Genomic DNA, 7,456 nt, shown 5'->3' with positions numbered 1-7,456 from the left:
CGCCTTACAGAACAAGTAAGGAAAACAAAGAAGCTTACAGTGAAGACCTAGATTCTGATTCATAAAGCTTGCATAGTCAGCATGCCCCTTCATGGCAGCAAGACGTGGACTTCATCAGGCAAAAAAAAAAGAGATTCAGTAGTTTCCACCTGAGATCCATTCTGGGCATCCCCCCGCAAGATAAATTCATCAACAAAGTAGTAGTAGTCAGGGCACAAATCTTCAGCCTGATGAGTGACTAGCCGTGGACAGCAGGCAAACACCTTTCCTCACACTCGGCATAATAAAAATCGGTCCAGAATTGGCTTTTAGAGTCATCAAAAAAGCTGCAGCACCCAATGAGAATCTCACATCCACAATAACCATATGTAAAGATGAACGTGGCTATTATATTATCTATAGTTCCTGTACACTAGGGGAATTCTCACTAGTTATTTCCAGCTGTTTAGAGAATCCAGAATAAAAAGTCAGACATCACTCTTACCCCATCCCAACAAAGCTCAAACACTCTGGCAAGGGAAGTTAGCACTGCCATTTCCTTTGTTGTGGAACACACAGCAGTCTTCACTTCACTTCAGGCTATCATCTGTGGGTTCTAAATTCAAAAACACGCTCCTCTCTCCACCACACACTTCGTACATTGACTTTCATAAATTAAGACAATGAGATTTGGATTCCAGGAATATTCCCTTGTGTATTGTCCAGGTAGGACGAGAAACAGGATCGAGGTTCATAAGTGAAAAGGCAGCACCCAACATCAAGGCTAGCTGAAAAACATTTATTTGAGGCAATCATCACCCCAAAGTAAATTATCTTGATCTTATGTCTTTTCAGCAGTCAGGGACCCTATAATGATGGCAGACAGCTCCAAGGAAGTCACATGGCACCAGCACCTGGTTCAATGGAGAAGTCCAATTTGCTACCCATCAATGTGGTTTTTATACTTTACCTCACATACACAGGTTCCCTAACTTGTTGAGTTATGATGATTTAACCGTTCATTCAATTAATCCCAGGGCAGCTAGGCTGCTCCCCCTGGGTCACATCATCATAAGGGGATTCTGCCCCAATCCCTAGATGTGTGTGTACAATATTCTTCTGCTTTGGTCCCTTATATCCTGTTAGGAAAGAAAGAAGTTGGCATGTTTACAGACACTTTTTAAAACAATGATGATTAACCACTGGAACAACTTTCCAGGAATGGTGAGACATTCTCCGTCACTCAAATATTTTTTTTCCATGAAAACATATACTCTTGCATAAATTATGGTTTGATACAGACCACGGAATTTCACCCAAAAATATCTGTACTATTCAAGGGGTCAGAGTAGAGGATTAAAAACGGTACTTTCTAATATTAAGTATCTATTATTGTTCTATAATTTATTTGCAATAGGTACACGCTCTTGAACCGAGACATCAGATGCCAAAAGACAAGTACCACTAAGCTACAGTGAGTTTATGGCATGCGTTCTATGCATGCTCACAATTATACATAAGTGATAATACAGGAATTATAGGACACCCCCCAGGGTGTAGATTAGTGATGGGGACTGTCTGGCCTGTGAGCTACAGCTGTTCTGTGGGCTCTGCCTGGCAGGGGTAGGAAACAGCGCTAGCAGCTCTGCAGTCTGCCTTTCCATGGCAGTGCCAGGAAGCTAGCACAGGGAAGTTCTGTGTCTGTGCTCACTTGGCAGGCTCCACCTTTGTTGCTCCCACTGGCCAGAAATCACAGCCAGTAAGAATGGCAGAGGGTGGTACCTACAAGTGCAGGACAACGCTGTGCCACCTGTGCTCCCACCTCGACCCAGGAGTAGTTGGTAGGCACTCCAGTCCCTTGCCCACTCACACCCAGACCCCACATCCCCAGCCTGCTCCTGTATCCTACCAGTCAGGCAGACTCCCCTTCCTAACCCCAGCCTTCTTCCCAGTAGCCCCCTCCCACACACTCAATCCCTCATTTTTGGATCCATACGAGAGGGACCCCACAAAATTTAATAGCCACAGGCCCTCAGAAGAGTTAATCTCTTCTTGTGGGTAAGCCTGGAGCCTCTATACCCACCTCCCCAAGGATGCTGGAGATGAAAGGAGAGATACATCTGTCTTTTTTTCCTCTGCTTCTCAGTTGTTGGCTACATCTGTGAGGGTTGGGGTTTTTTTTTTCCCCCTCCTCCACCTCACTTGCAGGTCAGGTCAATGAGTGGTTTGTTTGTTTTTTTCCTTTTGCTTCTCTTTTGTGTCTGGCTCCAAATCCAAAAAAGGTTCTCCCCAATGTAGAGTATCACTACAGTATTTTTCAATTCACCTTATACAAGTTCTGTAAAGCAGTCTTAAAAAGTGCAACTTACAAATATAGAGTTTTTTTAATGTATCTGCACTCAAAAACCAATATAAAACTTTAGAACCTACAAGTCACCTGGCACGGTTCTTGTCAGTACCTGAGATGCTAAATATTCATGTTTCAGCCACTATCCCAGAGGACATGCTTCGTGATGATTACTCTGCATTTCCTGTTTCAATTGAGGAAAGCTAAACATTCTTTAAGGGGGTGACATATCACCAACCAATATACACGTCTTATAGAACTGGAAGGGACCTCGCGAGGTCATTAAGTCCAGACCCTGCTCTCTCGGCAGGACCAAGCACCCTGACAGATATATATTTAAAATCTGTTTGCCCCAGACCTCAAGGTGAATTCCTCAAGGATTCTGTTTAATTTTTTGCCATTGAATAGATAAAATGCTTAAGATATCTGGAAAACAAAGCTCTCTCAATATTAATAGCTAAGTCCTCCTGAATGGAAAGGTGGTCTCTGAGTCTCTAGGTCAGTCTTTGGCTGATTTGCTCAGAATGCCCTAACCACTGCTAATGCCCATGTGGTATCTTTGCTCATTTGTCTACTGGACACTGGTCAGAAGAAAGGCCAATGTAATTACCCAATATAAACATACGCTTTCTTTCTTTCTTCTTGTTGATAATTAGGTAATATTGGATAACCACAGGAGAAATACTCTTTTATAATAATAATAATCTGTTACTTGACATTGTTTAAGGCCACAAATGGAAGATATTGTAAGCACCTTATGGACACTGACAAATCAAATCTCAGTGCAGTTCAGCATATTAGGCATAACTATTTCAGTGTTATAGGTATGGGAAGAGAGGCACAGAGAGAGATTAAGATATACATTTCCTGAAATGCTTAGTAATGTTGACCAACTCTTTTCTTAATGCCTCACTTGAGTCATGGTCAGATTTGCAGAGAGGTCAAATACTAACAACTCCTCAAGAACTTCTTTATTATACGTCTGTACATCCAACACAGCCCCCTTAAAACTTTTAAAAATATTGTGTCCCCACTTACTAAACAAAACTATCCAAGGTACAATAACATTGTCCAACTATGCACAGGCATGTCCTTTAGCAGCATTGTAACTTAACCAACCAATACTTGCCCAAAGAACACACTTCACGTGCAGCAAAATAAAATGTATGTAATAAAATGAGTATTATTACTCAGTAAATAGCAGCACCTACTAAAATGAATAGCCGTGACAAAAAAAATACATGTTCTCTATATCAGGGCGCAATAACCTTGACCAGCAATATTAAATTTTTACCTATGTACCACTAGAGGTGATGTTGCTCTGAAAGAGCTACTGATGCCAAACAAGCCAGTCTGTGTTTAAAGAAAAAAAAACAGTCAAGTAGCACTTTAAAGACTAGCAAAATAATTTATTAGGTGAGCTTTCGTGGGACAGACCCACTTCTTCAGACCATAGCCAGATCAGAACAGACTCAATATTTAAGGCACAGAGAACCAAAAAGAGTAAGCAAGGAAGACAATCATTTTTTTTCTGATTTGTCCTCCCTGATTACTGTTTTTGGTTCTCTGTGCCTTAAATATTGAGTCTGTTCTGGTCTGGCTATGGTCTGAAGAAGTGGGTCTGTCCCACGAAAGCTCACCTAATAAATTATTTTGCTAGTCTTTAAAGTGCTACTTGACTGCTTTTTTGTTTTGATAGTATATAGACTAGCACGGCTTCCTCTCTGCATTCAAAGAGTGTGCATTTATTAGACTACGCTGCACTTTTTACTTCAGTATTTTCAGCAGCACATTTGTTTTGTCTCAGGTAACATACAAGGCAAGAGAATAAAGTCACAAAGTAATTCTTTCCCTCTCCTCGGCTCACTTTTCATCTGATCGCAAGAGGAAAAAAGAGCTGTATCAATCATTATTTTTCATTCTGCCCCTAAGGAAAAGGGTGCAGTATAAATTAATCTTTCTGGAACAGGTGGGGTGGACCTTACATAAGGCTTCTTAATTAAGTCCCAGAAAAACATCAGTGCTAATACCTGAACATAAATCTTGCCTGACAACAATGAAAATATGCTGACGAAAGCTACGACGAACTAAATGCAAAACATTAAGTTCATCCTTAGGCCAGTTCACCCTTTGATTTCAATGAGGTTATACCTAGGATTAATTTGGCTTTAGGGAAATACATAATTTTAAATACAGGTGATTCAAAGTAATGCTTCAACAACAATTGGTGCCATGACCATATATAATCTAAAATGCTATCCATGCATTTAAAACCTTTCAACATCAGAATAATACTTTGCAATTCTGTAGCACCTTCTAAGTATTTTATTGGAATTAATTTAGCCTCACAGTATCCCTGAAAGTAGGAAGAAATAATCCTGTGTTTTACACAAGATCAGGGATGTGCATGCTATGGCCCACAGGCTGCATCTGGCCCATGAAGACTTTTAATCCATCTCACAGGTTTACCTGTGGTGGTGCACAGAGGCTAAGGCAGTCTCTCTGTCTACTGTGACCCCATACCACTCTCAGAAGTGGCCAGCACTTGCCTGTGGTCTCTGGGGAGGTGGTAGGAGGCAGTGTCTCCATGTATGTCACCCCTTCTTCCAGGTACCAGCCCCTGCAGCTCCCATTGGTGGAGAACAGGAAACTGCAGCCAATGGGAGCTGTGGGGTATGTGCCTGCAGACAGTGGCAGTGCAAAGCACTACCTGCCCCTCCCAACCCCCAGCAGCCACTGCGGGGCATGCCAGTTGCTTCCTGGAGGCTCCAGCCATTAGCCACACCCCCTCCTGCACTCTAACCTGCTGCTCCGACTGTGTATTCACAACCCTACTTACAATTTTCCTCCTCAGAAACAGCCCTCGGACCTAAAGTTTTGCCCACCCCTGTGCTAGACCAAGGCAACCTGGCAAGTCCTACTTAAGAATTTAGGTTTCCCATCCCTAAATATTGAAGCTGTTGTAACCTGATGGAATTTGGGGTTTATTTCAATGTTATTTCAGAAATGCTCTCTCTCTCTCCTCATTACCTTGCCTAAGAGAGAGATCCCCCTTCCCATCAGGGCCACCCTTGGGGTTTATGGGGCCCTTGGCAGTATTATTAAACTGGAGCCCCTAAGCCCAACTTATTCTTACCAACACCAGCATAAGTTTATGGTGCCCCACAGAGACTCCTGCACCCTCTGCCTCACTAGAATGCACTGTGCCAGCGCACTGGGCTCTGTGACTATGGCCCCTGCGATGGGTGTGCAGGAACCAACTCACTCTTAATGGCTATCCTGGTGGTCAGGACACAATTAACTCTCTTAAGGGCATAGGGTTATTAGAGCAAGTCTTTTTTCCTAATTTAAAACAAAAATTATCATATGCAGGGGGTGGAGGCTTGAAGCTTCCCCTCGGCTCAGGAAGAAAAATAGCTCTGTGGCAAGAACGAGGGGTTCAGAGTGCAGGAGAGGGCTCCAGGCTGTGGCAGAGGGCTAAGTTGTAGGAGGTGAGGGCTCTGATATGGGACTGGGGCTGAGTGGTTTGGGTTGGAGGGAGTCCAAGAGGGCTCAGAGCAGGAGGCTGGGGTGGGCATGTTGGTCTGAGCAGGAGTTAGGGTGAGCAATGGGGCTCCAGGCTAAGGTTAGGGCAGAGGAGGGGTTGGCAACCAAAACAGCAAGAAGAGACTTTTTTTTTTTTTTTTGAATTTGGTTAAAAAAAACCCTTTAATTCAAGAGCTGCAATACATGTGAATATGAGATGGCCCTTAATAAATAACATCAAACCATACTTTTTGTAACCCCTACTTTAAGAACAGTGCACACATATGCCACAATGCACTGCACATATTACAGGGTTAAATATCCAAAGTTTCAAGATCACACTGGTTGCAATTTAGCCTTGTTCATGGCTGGGCTTTTTGATGTTCACTGAAATAGCAAAAATAATCAGGATTTACTTTTACTTTGCAGTTATAGCATTGAGAGCCACAGAGAAATCCTTAAAGAGTCACATGCAGCTCTGGAGCTGCAGGTCGCATACCCTGGGGTAGTGGTTCCGGATGCTTATTTCAGGCAACTCCCATTCAGAGGCACAGTAGGCCCGAGGCAGGCTCTCTGCCTGCCCCGCCCTGAGACGGTGCCAGCATGTCTGTGCACTTTGGGGAGAGGGACAGATGGCTCTGTGCACTGCCCTCACCTGCAGACACCACCCCTGCAGATTCCTTTGGCCACAGTTCCTGTCCACCGCATGCTGGGGGGGGGCGGGAGGCGCACCATGCACTGGAGGGCAGCACAGAGAGCTTCCCTGATTGCCAGAGCTTTCAACTCCAGTTCAGCAGAGAGATCCAAGGCTCAGGGTTTCTGTCCTCTCCTACAAGCCAGATAAAACTAAGCAGGGAGCTGGATCTGGTCCACAGCCTGGAATTTCTCCATTCCTATATTAATCTGGCCCTGCTGGTGGTGCCCAACACAGCTGCCTACACCTGGGAACAGCCCTGCTTTCAATCCACCAGATGCGAGGTAGAAAGATCAGGACCATGCACAACTGGGGCAAGCGGCTCCCCCAGAATAATCAGCAGGTTCACAGAGCTCCCCAGGACTGTGTTGGTAGAACCTAATGAATCATTCTCTCCACCATGCCCAACTACTTGCTGATACAGTGCCATAGTGTATGGATTTTTGTTGAAATGATGAGTGTTCATTTCCATTCCTATGATGCCTGGTATATGCATTCATAGGGCTTGCTGTATACAATGTATGTGCCCCTCAAAAGCCATCAAATTTAAATACTTGAGCACGCCCCAGGAAAGGTATCTACCGATACAAGTTGGTGTTGGTAAGTGATGTAGTAACTGCCTGAATGACAATGAAGGGATTTGGAATGCAGACGTGACCACATGAACTCACACGTGGAAGGCTGCTACACAGGCTATTAATTTAGAAGGGTGAGGGCAGTGTTCCCTGTAAGCTGAGTACCTGGCAGCCCGCCCAGCTGAGGCTCAGGGGCCGCCCAGGTGATTCATAGAGCGCCCACAGCCACTAGCACAGGTTTCTATTGGGGGTGCACAGCCACACATGCCTGAGTGCATGGAATAAAATGTATTCTGCTCACAGATGGAAAAAACGAAGGGCAGCCAGAGCCAGGCT

Source organism: Carettochelys insculpta, chromosome 3 (assembly GCF_033958435.1).
Source record: "Carettochelys insculpta isolate YL-2023 chromosome 3, ASM3395843v1, whole genome shotgun sequence".
NCBI classification, from domain to species: Eukaryota; Metazoa; Chordata; order Testudines; family Carettochelyidae; genus Carettochelys; species Carettochelys insculpta.
Note: the sequence above shows the minus strand (reverse complement) of the source record.